The sequence below is a fragment of the Phacochoerus africanus genome, chromosome 3 (assembly GCF_016906955.1).
Source record: "Phacochoerus africanus isolate WHEZ1 chromosome 3, ROS_Pafr_v1, whole genome shotgun sequence".
Classification (NCBI taxonomy): Eukaryota; Metazoa; Chordata; class Mammalia; order Artiodactyla; family Suidae; genus Phacochoerus; species Phacochoerus africanus.
In genome coordinates this window covers 148557277-148573690 of record NC_062546.1, presented here as the reverse complement: position 1 = coordinate 148573690, position 16414 = coordinate 148557277, and the positions used below count along the sequence as shown (strand labels likewise).

Sequence of the window (16414 nt, the reverse complement as noted above, 5' to 3'; positions counted from 1 at the left end):
ATTTCATGTCCCCATATCTTTGGGTCATTCAGAAAATAACGCTGATCATTTTAGGTCATAGTGAAATGTTCATTTCGAAGCTGTACACACAGTTTCAGGATCTTACATAGTACCAAGGCTTCTGAAACAAGGTATATCTCTTAGCTGGTCCTTAATTAGTTCACAATAATTCAGTCAAGACTGATACACATTGTAGGGGTCCCATCATTCCCTTAGGAGTCTTCTGTTGTTTCTGTGTTCCCTAGAGGTCTGTTGCCGCTAGGTTTTTCCAATTCCTATTTGCCAGGCCACTCTTCTAATTATTCTTTATTCATTGTCCTATTTAATCTTCATAAAAACCCAATATGATAATTGCTATTATTACCTATATTTTATAGATGAGGACACTGAGGTTAGGTGGTATACCAAAAATCCTCCTATCTCAGTAATAGCCAAGCTTTTGCTGTGGATTGATTTTCTTTACTCTTTTGTGTGAATGTTCATTAATAATCCATTTGCCCACCATTGTTCTGCCTCCCAGATCTTAGATAAACCTCTTATCATCTCCACTTGCTGCTAGAATTTATCTTTGCAAAGATCCATCACACCAAGGCATGTCAGTTATCTTATTTAAATCTTATTCAATTTATGAAGCAAGTATTTGTGGGCACCAACTACATGTCCAACACAAGTTCTGATGAGTGAATGGGTTCGGGAGCAGAAGAAGTACAAGAGTCCCTTTGATTGGTAACACAAACATAACTTAGCTTAATTAGAAAGAAACCTAAATGCTTGTCACTAACCATTGATTTGACAGTTGGGACTCAAATAAACAGCTAATGTTGTTTTTGATGGCCCTTTTATTTGAGTCATCTCCCAGAAGTGGCGTAAGTTCCCTCTTATGCTCATCTGACAATTATTGAACACTTGAGGGCCCACCTCCACCCACAGCCCCCCTCAGGATTCAGTGGGTCTCAAGTCTCAATTTCCCGATATTCTTTAATACACTCAGGCTTCCACAGGGATGAGGGATGAGGACAGAATCTTTGGTAAATTGAAAGTGCCATTTTATTTATTTTTTATTTATTTTGAAAGTGCCGTTTTAGAGTCAGTATGGTTTTGATAGCTTTTAGGGATGAATCTGGGACTTAACTACTAAATATAAGGTTTTTATGGAAAAAATATGTACATGCTCCCTTCCCCCCAATTTTGGAGACAAATGTGGCTACACTCCTTCATTACAAACCATGTTGCATTCTTTGCATTTCTAGGGTAACTTGTAAACCAGGCCATTTTAAGTGGAACTTCTGGTATTTTCTCTATTCTTTACTCTTCCAGAATGAGGTAGCTGTCTCTGTCCTGATACCAGTTCTCAACTTGAGCAAATTAGTGCCTCAGGCCACTTCAGAGAAAACAGAGCTCTCTGGTAAGGGTCATTTTAAGACTTTACAGTAGCGTTTTACAAAGTTCTAATTACCCTTGTTTATCTGAAATCTCGCCTGATGAAAATTAATCCCTAATTAGACGAATGTAAGATTAACTACTGTGGGAACTAGTTTTACTGAAACATTTTACCCTAGATTTCTGTGACCAAGAGTTTAGTCCTAGAGAAGGGTAAATTGGAACCTTTTTCTCCCTTTGTTATGTAGGTTTGGTACAGGAGCCTGATGAAACAGTCCATGAGCCTGATGAAAAAAGCAGAATGTCAGGGCTTCAGGAGAAGAATCATAAAATACCTCACCCCCAGAGTGATCAGTTTATCTTGCTTCCTCCTAGATTAACAGCAATTTCTGTAGGATGAGATTCCTGGACAGAGCACCTGCAGGAAGGAGAGAGGACTAAAATGGAAGATAACTCTTAGCTTTGTCTTGAGGAATTTTTAAACCTCCATCCACCTCAGTTTTTTTATGTGTGAAATGGGATCTTAATAACTATTTAATAGGAGACTTATAAGATCACATCAGATATGTCAAAGTGCTTTATGCTTAAAGCAGTATATGCCACTACAATATTGAAAACTCGTTTTTATACCTCCTTTGCTTTTTAACCTAGAAAGTGCCCTGACCAGCCAGAATGACCAGGTTATACATTTTAAAACCATTGTTAGACTTTAGTGGTGGTGATACAGTAGTAGTGATAGCAAGACAGACAGAAAGAGGAGTTGGGGGGTGGGGGTGTACATGCCCTTGTGCTGAGTTTTCTTCACATTCCTAGAAGGTCTATGAAAGCTGTTCACATGGGAAGAGACACAAATCAGGGGGATCTACCAGATATCAGGGAATCCACATTTATCTCACTGACAAAATAACAGTCCATCCCATTCATTTTATCACTTTTTAAAGAATAATAACCATTGTATTGCTAATGGTTTCAAAGACTTGTGAAGGTGTTTTGACTTCATCATACTGGTTAAGATTTTTTGAAAGTTGCCATGTGGCACAGCAGATTAAGGATCTGGAGTTGCTGCAGCTGTGGTGTGAACTGGTTTTTTCCAGTTCCACTCCAGTGGAGCCCTTAGGCTGGATTTCACCCATTTAAAACAAAACAAAACAAAACAAAACAAAAGCAAACAAACAAAAAAAAAGCAAGAGGCAGGGATATGTGTGGACTCAGTGAGGGTGGAGAAAGGAAAGCTGATAGTGACTCACTCCAGTTGTTAGAAGGAGAGGATTATGCTTCCACCCCCATAAGCCTGATGCGGGAAACTCATCAAGATCTGAGGCAGATCTTGACATGAAAGCAGTTTGAAAGAGTGTCCCACCCTAGAAAAGAAGCTAAATTCATTGTTAACCTCTAGACTGCATAGTTAAAATCTAAGAGCAGCAAGTGCACCATACACTCAAAGGCCTTAAAAATGCAGTCTTTTGGTGAGCAATTTCAACTTTAGAATCCTATCCTTAGGAAGTAATTAAGCACATATACAAAGATTGAGCTACTAGGCAGATCATCCAAGCTATGTTCATCACATAGAAATAGTAAAGGCAACCTAAGTAGCCAACAATAAGATTTTTAGTTAAATAAATACATCCATTTTATATATATATATATATTTTAATGCCTCTTCTAGGGCTGCTCCTGCAGCATATGGAGGTTCCCAGGCTAGGGGTCCAATCGGAGCTGCAGCGGCCAGCCTATGCCAGAGCCACAGCAATGCAGGATCCAAGCCACTGCAACCTCATGGTTCCTAGTCGGATTCGTTAACCACTGAGCCATAACGGGAACTCCCATTTAATATTTATATTTATATTTATAATATTTATATTTAAAGTGAAATTATAGGGAGTTCCCTTCATGGCTCAGTGGTTAATGAACCTAACTAGGACCCACGAGGATATGGGTATAATCCCTGGCCTCACTCAGAATCTGGCGTTGCCGTTGCCGTGAGCTGCAGTGTAGATCGCAGACACGGCTCAGATCCCACATTGCTGTGGCTGTGGTGTAGGCCGGCAGCTGTAGCTGCAATTCGACTCCTAGCCTGGGAACTTCCAAAATGCTGCTGGTGCGGCCCTAAAAAAGTAAAATAAATAAATAAATAAAATTATAAATAAATATTATTCCTGTGATAAGATGTCTAAAATTTATTAAGGACAAATGCAGGTGACCAGTCAACCAATTGATTACATTTTGTAAAATAAATGTGTGATTGTAACTGTGGTTTTGAAAGCCCTTCAAGGGCTACTGACACAAGGTGGTAGACTGAGCATATGCATTTAATCTCCTCTTGCACTCCAATTCCCACCATAATGATTTTAAATCAGACACATTCTCAAAGAACACAATTTATAAAAGTGCATTTAGGAAGGCCCCCTGATTTTACTCCCAACCCAATTCTGAATCTAGCCTATATCTCTTGAAGTGGAAAAGCTGAAGAGTGAGACAAGAGCAGGGGGAAAGGTTTGGACTTTTTATTTTATACTTTCTGTACTATTTGAATTTTTAATTAGCATGAGTATATTTTTGTAACTTTAAACATTATTGAAGGATAGGCACAAATGTATTAATACGGTAGCACCACACCATTTTGCATTTAGTTTCACAAGGATTAACCTAAACTTGGTAAGGGTAGAAGGCAAAAGAGAAAGAATAAAGCAAGGAGAGAAAGGGAAGAAAGAGAGGAGGAGGCGAGCTAGAGAGAACGTTTTAAATGGTGTCATGATTTCAGCCTGACCTGCCTTTCAGTTAGTTTTCAACTTACGCCAAAGTTAATCTGAAAGAGGTGCTGTAAATTAGATCCATTTCTGGTCCTGTGCACATTTTATATCTGTAGTATCTGGTCATGTAGAGTTTAATTCCAGTATTAACAGACCCTTTTATTTTCATGTGTTTGTTTAGACTTGAATAACATTACTTACAAATGCAGCTACTTCATTAAAGAGCTCAATTGAGAAAGCAACGTTCTATTCTGACACTGATTGATTTAAGGTATTTTCAAGGGTAATTCTGCCTGCAAAATTGAGCAGTCAGGGTTGGGCTGTCCCCAAAGAACAACTTCGAAATCCGAAAGGAAAATGAAGCATTTCTCTCAGAGTCCCGTAGAATAACCAAATCCTTTGGATACCTAAAAGGTAGAGAGAATAAGAAGCAGCTGTGGGCAGCCTGCTCTTTGGGCAGGGCTAGCCCTGTGGAAATATGTCCAAACTGGTAGCCTGACCAGGTTGCAGTTAATGGTTCTGATGTGGGGAAAGTGAGACTTTGGAAGACTGCAGGTTCTCTGTGGAGGATATCGACTTGAATAGATACCTAATTACAAGTTAAAGATCCAGCTTTAATACCTTATTATGTGATGCAGAACAATTTATTTAATCTCCTGGACTCCTTTATTTTAATAGATTTAAAATAGAAATCATACTCTTTGTTCAATCTGAAAATTGAGAGGTGCCCTGTGGGTGTACAGTGCTGGGTCCTAAGGTGTAAGAATAAGCTTTAAAATGTTTTTTAAGAAAAAAAGGATAAAATACACCCTAACCACAGCAGAGTTGTTCTTTTAATGTGGGAAGTGGCAGACAATAGTTCCCGATGGGTCCAGTGGGAAGCCTGGAAACATCTTTATGTTCCCCTTTAGCATTTTGTAATTTGTTTTCTTGCTAAGTTAATACCTTGGCAACAAGAATTGCATTTTTCTTACATGGACTCCATCTCTAAGAAAACACACACCTGGAAGCTGTCAACAACAATATGCTTGCCAAGTTAGATGAGCCCACTGATGGGGTTGGCATGGATCAGCCTTAATCCCTTCTCAGGGCACTGAAGCAAAGGACACAGGAGAGTACCTGTCAGTTTTCAGGTGAATCCCATTGTGCCTGTCTCCCCTGCCCAAAGGCCCACACCACAGCCTCCTCTCTTGTCATCTGACCATCAGGGCTGCTGAGGCGCTTTATAGATGGTGAAGATGTATTTTTTGCCCTTCTTTTTAATTCCTCCTTCTTACTTCTGAGATAGGGACTGAATGGAGGGTACCTACCAAATTGACTTGGAGATAGTGAGATGATGTGCTTAGATTATGGAGGCTAGCTTCAGTGGGGAAGAAATTGTACTCTAACCTACCAATCTAACTGTGGTATCCAGTTTTAAGCTTTACACATCTAAAACCAGAACAGTTATGAAAATACCTACCTTCTTGTGAGAGCAACATCGAATGAGGCAAGGGATATAATAAAAGCACTTTGCCAACTATAAACAGATAAAGAGTGTTAATCATCATTGTAGTGATTCTTTTCAAAGAGAAATAGCCAAGAACTTGAACAAGTGGAAAAGTCAGTGCATTTCCCACCTCCTGTTTCTCCCTGGCCCAACACTCACTGCCTTCTATCAGACCCAAATAACCCTCTCCCTTTTCCTTTTCCAGATTTCCTCACACCCTCCAGCACCAGCGGAAACTTCTCAGCTAGTTGTTGATCTCAACATCAGATTCTAGCAATTCACAATAAGGCATAAATGAGGATTAATTCTTCAGGAATACATTTACACTTTTAAAGAGTTTGTAGAGTTCCCTTGTGGTGCAGCAAGTTAAGTATCTGGGGTTGTCACTGCAGCAGCTTGGGTCCCTGCCCAGGAACCTCCAAGTGCCACTCATACAGCCAAAAAACAAAACAAAACAAAAAACAAGAACGAGTTTATAATCAAAAAATTTTGTATTGATGAAATGATCTGTAGAGAAAAAAGAAAAATACGATGTTTTTTTTTTTTTTTGTCTTAGGGCTGGACCGATGGCATGTGGAGGTTCCCAGGCTAGGGGTTGAACTGGAGCTGTAGCCACTGGCCTACACCACAGCCACAGCAATGCCAGATCCGAGACAAGCCTGTGACCTACACCACAGCTCACGGCAACACTGGATCCTTAACTCCCTGAGCGAGGCCAGGGATCAAACCTGCATCCTCATGGATGCTAGTCAGATTCGTTTCCACTGAGCCACGACAGGAACTCTGAAAATTGATTTTTTAATGTAGGTTAGATTTATTTTTTCAGATTGTAAATTAATACATGCGGTGGTTGGCAGAAATGTATTCATATTTTCACCAAAAAATGTACAAAAATATTCATAGGCACACTTTTTGTAATAACCCCAAATCAGAAAAAAATCTGAATGCCCATTAACAATAGAATTAATACGTTATAATCTATTCATGTAATGGAATAGTACACATTAGTGAAAATGAAGTAACTGAAAAACTTTATGTGGCAACATGGACAAATCTCATGAACATGGTGATGAGTAAAAGAAGCCAGGCACATATGGGTACACACCATGTGATTCCATTTATATAAAGTTATACATCAGACAAAATGAACTTCTTGGTTTCTTGTTTTTTGTTTTTTTGCTTTTTAGGGCCATACCCACGGCATATGGAAGTTCCCAGGCTACAGGTCAAATCAAAGCTATAGCTGCCAGCCTACAGCAATGCAGGATCCCACTGAGTGAGGTCAGGGATTGAACTTGCATCCTCATGGATCCTAGTTGGATTCCTTAACCGCTGAGCCATGAAGGGAACTCCCCAAAATGAACTTCTGATGTTAGAAGTCAGGATAGTGTTTTGGTGGGGAAGGAGTAGTGACTGGTAGAGAGACACTAGGGCAATTTCTGGAGTGTTAATAAGGTTCTATTCCTTAATCTAAAAACTGATTACATAGGTGTGTTGATTTTTGAGGAAATTTGTGGAGCTATAAACTTATGTATGCATGTATACATACTTAGTATAAACATGCATATTTTAATTTGGTTCGCACGTATAACGTACTTAAAAGTTTCCTAAAAAGTTGGCAACACATGTTTACTGTAGAAAATCCAGAATATAGGAAACATATAGTATTAAAGTGTAGTTTTCAAAAAACGTAAAATGACTCATAAATATCAAATTGAACACACATTAAAATTTTTACTTAGTTAATGAGGAAACCAGTAACATGTTCTAGGCAGGTCAAATGGATTTGATTTACAGAGATTTATATTATCTATAAGACAAAATTCATTTGCATTGCATTAATAGGAATTATTTATATTGCTTGAAGGAAAACATTTGCATTACTACCAATTTTCTGCATGTTAACTCTCTCTCTACTGAGTTGTAACATATTCTAGTCAAAGGCAATAAAAGCAGAAATAACCAGAATAGATGAGCTAAACTTCACCCACTACATTTCAGGGATTTTCTCACAGTAGGGTAAAAGCAAAACAACCTGTAATCCTTCTATTCAGGAATAACCTATATATACAAATTTTGTGCCATATTTTTAATATCATGAGAAGTATCTTAAATTTGTAGCAAAACTTACTTAACTGCTTCTATAATGAGTATAGGTTTTCCCTTTATTGCAGAAAGCATTTGTTCACATTCCTAATTATTTCCTTAGCATACTTTCTTCAAAGGAAAAGTACAAGATCAAAACATTTTAGGACTCTTGATACATACTGCCAAATATTAGAGGAATACTTTGAAACACTTAGCTGGGTTTGAGAAAGGGAGAAAGAAAAAACTTTTCTAGGCTACCTGCCCGTAGACTCCAGGAGTGAAATGTACATTTACAGTCTTGCAACTACTCACTATCTGCCTTCTTTTTCTTTGCTTTCAGACTTCACCAGGATTGAGCAAAAACTTAGTCATTAACTGAGGAAGAAGTGTGGGTTGGCACAGCAAACCACAAAAATCTCCAGTTCAAACACAAATCCAAGATTACAAGAGTTCTCCCTACACTGATGTCTTCATCTGTATTAGGTTATAAATCCCTTGCGGGATTTTCCAGAACTCAAACCCCACTTCCTCCATATGACTTCTTATGTTCACATGTATTTTCCGATCTGTTTTGCCAGTCAGGATTTAAAATATTTTCTAAGCTACATGTATCTAACCATGAGACCTAAACTATCAGTTATTTAATAGTGTTTATCATTTGCCTTCTAAGTGATGTGCTGGTCCTGGGGTAAGTGGTAAGCAAAACAGTATGAGTCGAAAAAGTATGGTTACCATGTAATAAATAAAACATAACCATATACATGGAATGAGCATCATGCTTTTTTTTTTTTTACCTTTTGCCTTTTCTAGGGCCACTCCTGAGGCATATGGAGGTTCCCAGACTAGGGGTCAAATCAGAGCTATAGCCGCCGGCCTATGCCACAGCCACAGGAAGTGGCAGGATCCAAGTCTCGTCTGCGACCTACACCACAGCTCAAGGCAACACCGGATCCTTAACCCACTGAGCAAGGCCAGGGATTGAACCCACAACCTCATGGTTCTTAGTCGGATTCGTTAACCACTGAGCCACAACGGGAACTCTGCATCATGCATTTTAATGTCAGGCTCCTTATTGTTTTGTTGTATTTATTGACTGTTCCTAGTAGGTAGGTCTTCTCTTTTCAACTAGATAAGATGCTCCTTGAAAGTAGAGGCTATGTCTTCACTTTTCTTGCATCTTCCAAAGTATTGTGCACTTAATAGACACCCAGTAGAGAGCAGCCAAATTGAAAACATTAGTGCTTCATGTCTGCATGGACCAAGCAAACTTCCCCTTCTGGCTCCTCAATTACTCTTAGAATCTCTGTGGGAATTAAGTAACAAATGACTGGGAAACATGAAGTAATTTATTACATAAGTGATCATTTAACATTTTATATCTTCACCAATAGGTGGCACCATCATTTTTTGAGATTAAATTTCATATAATTTATATATATGTAAAATACATATTATATATGTATGTATATATTTTATAGCCCCCAATTTTAAGTATGAGTTTGTTCGGTAAATATTTATTGGTCATCTTCTATGTGAAGCTTTCCATCTGGCCACCAATAACAGTGAAAAATAAAAACACTATATCTATGTTTCAACATACTTTCTTTTCTAGCGTATCCTAAAAAATATTCCACGGATTTCATCCTTGTTTCACAAACAACATCTAAATCTGGGGTAATGACTAAAAAACAACAGTGTTTTGTGTATGTGTGTGTGTTTCCAATTTAAACTAATATCTTATTTCAAAAGGAGAGGAATGCAAATTTAAATAAAATGCAAACCAGAAAAGTGTGGATTGGGTAGAGGAGGTCAATCTGCAGAATTTTGGCTTTTTAATTAACACAATTTACCACTTCCCAGTGAAAGGAATTTCTTTCTTTTTGGAAGATAAGAGAAGTGTGATCCAGGCATAACAGAACTATTTCTAAAGCTTCCAAGGCCGCACAGCCCCATCTGGAGATAATAAAAGGTCCCATTCCTCTGTGTTTATTTCAAAAGATTCATTCTCTGGAATGACCCGAGGTTGCAAACTGTGGAGTATTTGCCAACTAAAGAGGGCTGCTGCCTGAATGCTACAAGTCACTGGTCCCCAGGAGAACTCTTCTAAGGTCTCCTTAGAGTAGAAAGAAGCACCTTCTGCCCTTTCCAATAGCATTCCTTTCTCCACAGACTGAGGGATGAAAAGAAGCAAAAAAGAGAGAAACAGGGACGGGAGCAGTGGGGAAATGAATCTGCAGTATTTGTATAAAACACCTTGTAACAGTGGCTACCTGTTGATGAGAGAAAGGGGACATCTGACCAGATCTGTGCTTCTTTTTACTGAGCATCTTTAAAGGGCAATAGATGACATTAGGTACTTTAAGAGAAGGGGGATGGGGCATACGAGGATTTTTGCCATCCAGGAGCTCCTAGTCTAGTAAAACACAATAGTGTCTTGTGTGGTAGTGGCTAGAAGTATAAGAACTAGGTTCTCTTCATTTGAGCACTGACTCCACCACTTAGGCATTCTTGGGTAAGTTATTTAGGTTAAATGCTTCAGTTTCCTAACCTGCAAAATAGGGATAATGGGAGCTACTTCATGGAGACAATAGGAGGATAAAATGAAATAATTCATTACATTTTTAATAAAGGACTCCACTGCTATTAATACAAATAACTTTAATACATAGCGGAAATGTTCAGCTTCATAAAAGAGGTCTATGTTAAAGAGCCATGAAAACGCAAGAGACTGGAGCAGTAACTTCTTAGGAGGATAGGACAGAGCAAAGCATTCATTGATGGCATTAAAAAACTCCTAAATGGATCACTTGTATTAAGCCACCACTCAGGACTTAATACCTAAACTAATTGCAGTTTCAGCCTTCCCAATGTCATTTTAACTAATTAATCTGGAATTTTCTGGTCATCACTAGTGAGGTAGTCCACATGATGGACCCCTTTGCTCTTTCCTTGTCCTGCCCCCTTCCGCCTGAAAAATCTTCTGTTTTGTACAGCTCTTTTCTATCTGCTGTATGGAATACTACCCAATTCATGGATCATTGAATAAAACCAACAAGATCTATAAAATTTACTCCGTTGAATTTTTTTTTTTATAATAGATTTGGTGACAGTCATGGGATCTGAAGTGAAATTCTGATGGCTTCAGGGACAACAAAAAACACAGGCATTATACTCCACAAACTCTTTGAGTTCTCTGTCTTCCTTGTCATTTCCAAAGGCCATGGGTAAGTTCCTCCGGTTCTGAGTTTCTCTCCCTTTGCATGGAGCTCCTGATTTAATTTGCTTTGCAGTCCAGAACAGATCAGTTTGAGCTGACAGACTGTTCCTCCCAGAATCCAGGCTCCTAGCTAGCCATTTGGTTCAGTTTTCAACTCTCCATTTGATAGGAAACTTCAGCCCTTAGTTCTGTCCCTAGAATCCAGACCAGGAGCTGCTGGCAGTTTAGTCTGCAATTCCCCTTTGCTTGGAATCCTTCCCACTCAGAATACACACTGGGAACTGTTGTGGCAGCTGCAGTTCCCCATTTGTTTGGAATCAGTTTGTTGTCCCCATTCTTTGGGGTCTCCTGTTTCATTCCTTCCCTGACCCCCAGTTCTACATTGGGAATGCACAATGCCTTCTATTGGTGAGTCTACAGTAACATTTCTTTGGTTACTGCTGACATGTTAAAGTGTACATATTTGTTTTGTTTTGTGTGAAAGGCTACTGCTGACAAGGATCTCTCAGAAGCCAAAGAGCCTCGAAATTTAGTGGGCATGGATCAAACACTTAAAATCTGTTAGAGCACTTGCCACCTAACTCTAAAGTTTTATGATAATTTGTCCACAGAATGGGTGGACTGACACTGGGTCACCAGCCAACCTCAAGAAAATTTTAGTGCCATGAAAAATACTGTAAAATATCACACAATTCCCAACCAGGCAGCACATCCTCTTTAAGAATTAGTTTGACTCCAAAAGCTTAGCTAAATGAATACATCAATAAATAATGAAATAGGAGTTCCTTTCGTGGCTCAGTGGTTAACGAATCGGACTAGGAACCATGAGGTTGTGGGTTCGATCCCTGGCCTTGCTCAGCGGGTTAAGGATCCACTGTTGCTGTGGCTATGGTGTAGGCCAGCAGCTACAGCTCCAATTCGACCCCTAGCCTGGGAACCTCCATATGCCATGGGTGAGGCCCTAGAAAAAGACAAAAAGACATAAATAAAGAATAATAAATAATTTAAATAATTTTAAAATAAATAAATAATGATAAACGCTCTTAAATTTTAAAGAGTTCAGTGTCCCACCTTCCAGCATACTTGTTTATTTTATGTCTAAGAACTATGACCCAGAAACTGTAGATATTTTTAAAAATGGCAAAATCTTACTAAAAACAAGCTAAGATTATAGTGGTCACTGTGGAGAATGTTCGAATGTTCCAATTAGACAAGATCATTCATTTAAGAAGTGTGCTTGAAAGCCAGTTTTCCCAAAGTAAACAAACAGAATGGGATACCTATTTTAATTGGTATGCAGAAGCCTCCACAAGGCTTCATGATTCCAGAATGACTTCAGTGAAAGATTTATTGCAAAAGGTTAATGAAAAATTAAGGACACAAGATGTACCTGAAGTAAAAGACAGTAAGACTTACATGGCTCTGCTGCTCCTCTCCATCCTCCTTCACCCAAATGCTCATGTTCACTAATTCTTTCTCTGAACTGCCTTTCCATTCTGAAGAGTCTGTTAAATAGTCTAAAACAAAACCACCCATGGTTATACAGGCAGTCCTCCTCAAGTATCTTTCACTCCTTGGTCAAAAAAAAAAAAAACTTCAAAAGTTTTTGAAGAATTTAGTCATTATCAGGACCTATGATTCTGGTCTGACAGATCTTTATCAGCTTGTGCACATGCTGGTAGGGTCTGGTGAAGCACAGAAATGAAGGCACCAAAAAGCAAAACTCTGAGGATGGTAATTCAAGATTCTCAATCTTCAACATGGTCCGCTGGGACCAGAAGAATCTCTCAAAAGAGAAACTGATCTTTGAAGAGCTATTCCTAGGGTTGTCCTTGGTCTATTATTCAAGTATGCAAACAAAAGAAAGATGTCTGTGGCAGACTTTAAAGCTCATTTGGGCTCTCTTCCTAAAGTTTTCTGAGTTTCATACAATAGATGAGGTCACTCAACCTGCTCTAGCCACCCTATTTGTAAATGGATTATGTCCTTGGGTTAGTGGATTGATAGAAAGACTCCCACCACCACCACCAAGAAGAAAGATAGAAGAGAGAGAGGAAGCTACCTATTTGACTGAACTCTTGACCATTGCTGAACATTTTCAAAGGACTTTGGAACAAGATTGTAAACAAAATCCATCAAGCTACTGGCTTTAATGTTTTAACAGCTCCAAGGCCAGTCACCTAAAATAATGCCTGGGCATCCCTATGTTGTACTCTTCTAGGGTTCCATCATTAAAATGCTGGTTTGGGAGTTCCTGTTGTGGCTCAGTGGAAATGAATCCAACTAGTATCCACGAGGATTCGGGTTTGATCCCTGGTCCCACTCAGTGGGTTAAGGATCTGGCATTGCTGTGAGCTGTGGTATAGGTCACAGATATGGCTCAGATCCCGCATTGCTGTGGCTGTGGCATAGGTTTGCAGCTCTAGCTCCAATTTGACCCCTAGCCTGGGACCTTCCATATGCCCTGGGTGTGGCACCAAGAACCGGTGGGGTGGGGGGAGAATTTTAAAAAAGCTGACTCAGGGGTTGTTGTCTCATTTGTAATCAATTGGGACACTGGAAAAGAGAATGTCCTCAGGGGGAGAGAGTAGGGTGGACTGGGAGTCTGGGGTTAATAGATGCAAACTATTGCATTTGGAGTGGATAAGCAATGAGATCCTGCTGTATAGCACAGGGAACTATATCTAGTCACTTGTGATGGAACATGATGGAGAATAATGTGAGAAAAAGAATGTGTATATTTGAGTGTGTGTGTGTGAGACTGGGTCACGTCGCAGTACAGTAGAAATTGACAGAACACTGTAAATCAACTATAATGAAAAAAATAAAAATCATAAAATAAAAAAATTTTTAAAAAGAATGTCTTCAAAAAGCCTCTGCATAATTTTCAACAGATTTGTAGATATGAGTGCCCTCATATCAACCCTCAAAGGAGGGGCCTGTTTGATGAGGCTCTGAGGGATTTTCTGGTAAACTGTTATGTTATTCCCTTAAACAGCCAAAGGAAACTAAAATTAAAATTAATGGAAAACTTTGCCAAATTCTGATAGATCCTGGAGCTACACTCTCCACTTTAAACCTCTCTCAGAGCCTACAGATGTGATCCTGGAAAAACTGGCAAAAGCCAGCTAAGGATGAGAATTCTTACCAGAATCATTTCTCCCAGATCTCTGTCTCTAGTTCCCAGTAAAGAGAGAAAAATAAAATGTCTTTTTCACCTCCACTAAACTAAAATGAAACTGTTTACACAGAGAAAAAGAAAAACCATCTGGGGGTTCCCATTGATGCTCAGCAGTAATGAATCTCAATAGTATCCATGAGGACAAGGGTTCAATCGCTGGCCTCACTCAGTGGGTTAAGGATCCAGCATTGCTGTGAGCTGTGGTGTAGGTGGCAGATGTGGCTTAGGTCCCCCGTTGCTGTGGCTGTGACATAGGCCATCAGCTGTGGCTCCGATTCAGCTCCTAGCCTGGGAACTTCCATATGTCATGGGTGTGACCCTAATAAAGCAAAAAAAGAAAGAAAGACCGTCTAAGGAGTTCCCTTGTGGCACAGCAGGTTAAGGATCTGGCATCACTGCTATGTGCTGTAATTACTGCTGTGGAATGGGTTTGATCCCTGGCCTGTGAACCTCCACATGCCACTGGTGTGGCCAAAAAGAAAAAAGGAAAAAAAAAAAGAAAAACCTTCTAAAGATGGGTGGAGAAACGTATGATGTCATTTTACGTTGCAACCCAATTCCTTGAGGAATTAAAGGCAACTATCTTTTTCTTATGAATCTATAAAACCAGAAATGCTCCAAGAACTCTTATTTAGGTCATCTCTTTAACATATCAACTTCCTGAAGGTAAGAACAAAATAAGTGGATGGAGAGGAATTCCCACTGTGGTGCAGCAGGTTAAAGATCTGGCATTGTCTCTCCAGTGGCTTGAGTTGCTGCTTGATCCCCATCCTGGTGCAGTGGGTTAAGGGTCCATGTTGCTGCAGCTTGGATTTGATTCCCTAGCCCGGAAATTTCCATATGTTGCAAATGCAGCCAAAAAAAAAGAAAAGAAAAATGGAGGAAGAGGTCATTTAAAACTTACGCAAATGAAATGAAAAATCTCTTATATGTCTTCTCTACAAACATTAGTAAAAAACTCTAGCCATCTGATCACGTAACTTTATTTCATCCATCAGAAAACATTGATCCAACTTATAACATAATTAGAGAGTTTTGTATGATTGTACCTGATTCATGGCAGTTATTTTATTTTAATTTTATTTTATTTTATTTATTTTATTTTTAACCTGTGGCACATGGAAGTTTCTGGGCTAGGGGTCAAATCAGAGCTTCAGCTCCTTGCCTAAACCATAGCCATAGCAACACCAGATCTGAGCTGCATCCTTGACATATGCTGCAGCTTGCAGGAGTGCAGGATTCTTAACCTACTGAGCAAGGCCAGGGATTGAACTTGCATCCTCATTGACACTATGTCAGGTTCTTAACCCCCGAGCCTAAATGGGAACTCTTCGTGGAAGTAATTTTAAAATGAAAGCTATACGATCTCTGACTTCATCTATCTATATAGTTGTGTGTATGTGTGTATGTGTAATAGAGGTATAGTATTTTCTAACCTTTGATGGTATTACCAAAATTAACTTGTAAAAACTGTACTCATTTGGGTTGAAGAGAATTCACTTATACGGGAGTTCCCATCATGGCTCAGTTGTTAATTAACCCCACTAGTAGCCATGAGGATGCAGGTTAGATCCCTGGCCTTGCTCAATGGGTTAAGGATCTAGCATTACCGTGAGCTGTGGTGTAGGTGGCAGACGCAGCTCGGATCCTTCGCTGCTGTGGCTGTGGTATAGGCCAGCATCTACAGTTCCGATTCAACACCTAGCCCGGGAACCTCCATATGCTGCGGGTGCGGCCCTAAAAAGACCAAAAAAAAAAAAAAATTCACTTGTATGAATTAAGGGTTCCTGGAACTCTCAAAAGTGTGATGGAAACTAACTCAATGCTTTTCAAATTCATATGATCTGGGATAATCTTTGGTAAATAAAGGCAAATTTAAGCTTGTTTGATTAATTAAAATAGGTATGTCTTCAGAATTATCAGCATTAATACTGCAGATGTATTTTATTCTATTTGGATTTATTGGCCAAATAAGTTCATGTAATTTCTGTTATACAATTTGTCAGCAAGAAAAATAGCTTGAGATGATGGCTGACTTTGTCTAATGTCTCATGAAATTTTTGTGAGTAGTCTAAACATAATTATTGAGAATAAGCGAATTTTAATAGATATAAACAGAATACAAGTTTTTAGGTGAATTTTTAAAATGTTTTCCCCCAGGAGTTCCTGCTATGGCGCAGTGGTTAGTGAACCCAATCCCGACTAGCATCCATAGGAGGCAGGTTCAATCCCTGGCCTTTCTCAGTAGGTCAGGGATCCAGCCTTGCCATGAGCTGTGGTATAGATCACAGATGCAGCTTGGATCTTGT

General features: G+C 39.2%; 1 long non-coding RNA gene and 1 pseudogene across 1 annotated transcript; both read left to right on the top strand.

Annotated features, from left to right (window-relative positions):
- Positions 1–1260: 1260 nt before the first annotated feature.
- Positions 1261–8474, top strand: LOC125123322 (uncharacterized). Its single transcript, XR_007134028.1, has 2 exons — positions 1261–1405; positions 8048–8474. It is a non-coding gene; the product is annotated as an uncharacterized LOC125123322 (long non-coding RNA).
- A 4210-nt stretch (positions 8475–12684) lies between these two features.
- Positions 12685–16414, top strand: part of LOC125121968 (putative uncharacterized protein FLJ44553) — a 38365-nt pseudogene continuing 34635 nt past the window's right edge.